Genomic DNA, 1,302 nt, shown 5'->3' with positions numbered 1-1,302 from the left:
ACGCATATATATATATACACACACACACACACACATATATATATATATATATATATATATATATATATATATATATATATATATATGATATATATATATATATAATATACGTATATAGAAGTCAGAGAGCACCCTTCATTTATTACATTTCCAGTCAAAACAGCCATCAAGTAGAAGTTCATTATGGACTCATGGACTCCTAACAACCACATGGAAGACCTGGTAGACACCAACACTGCCCCCATCAGATAAACAGCACTTAAAGCTTTAAATCTTTACTGAGAAATAGGAGACAGGCACATCAAACAAAGAAGCTGAACAATGGACTGACCACCCCAGAGTCCAGACCTCAACACCACTGAATGGGTTTGATTACTTCAGAAAATGATCAACCAGCTTCTAAGACTGAACTTTGGAGGTGTGAAAAATATCCCTGCAGGTTTCTTTGAGAAACTGAAAGTGAGTCTCCTGTAAAGAATGGAAGCTGGAATAAAGATGGAGAGTGACACAATAAATACAGGAAAAAAAGACCTCGTATCTCCACAATGGTAACTTTACAGGAGAAGGAAAAAACATACTTTACTTTTAATGTAAGTCAATGGAACCAGACTTTTTTTCCCCAAGTAATTTTGGGTCGTTTATTTTGGTCCATTCATGTTAAAAATACATCCAAAAAAAGATCAAACACAACAGTTCAGAAACGAAGATCAGTGACGCTTTAGTCATTAAGGAAGTCTAATTAATTATGTTAATTATTACATATGAGTATTCAACCTTTTACTACACAGTCAAGGTCACATTTGAAGTGCACATTTTTATTAAATATTTGAAAACATATCTCTTTAACTTTGCGTTTAATTAAAGTTCTACCTCTCTTTAGTATTTAGCTGTTTAATTTGATCGGTGTCATTGCTTTAGATAATTTTAATTAAATTAATTATATTAAGTCTTGTCACCTGTCTGTGAGCTGCCACTGGTGTGACAAGTGCTCTATGAGTAAAGAAGTGTTACCGAAATGTGTGTGATCAGTGTGTGTAAAAAGTGTGTGTATGTGTGTGTGTGTGTGTGTGCGTGTGTGTGTGTGATCAGTGGGGACAGTCAGAGAGGGTTGAGTGGAATATCAACTCTGTCACTAGGAGTATCCAGGCAGGAGGTCTCCATGGCAACTGATTGGTGTGTGTGTGTGTGTGTGTGTGTGTGTGTGTGTGTGTGTGTGTGTGTGTGTGTGTGTGTGTTCCTCTGGGTCTCTTTAACTGTGTGGATCTGCAGGGCTGTGTTGAAGGTGTGTGTGTATCGCCCCGA

Source organism: Colossoma macropomum, unplaced genomic scaffold, assembly GCF_904425465.1.
Source record: "Colossoma macropomum unplaced genomic scaffold, Colossoma_macropomum, whole genome shotgun sequence".
Classification (NCBI taxonomy): Eukaryota; Metazoa; Chordata; class Actinopteri; order Characiformes; family Serrasalmidae; genus Colossoma; species Colossoma macropomum.
This window is presented reverse-complemented; position numbering follows the sequence as displayed.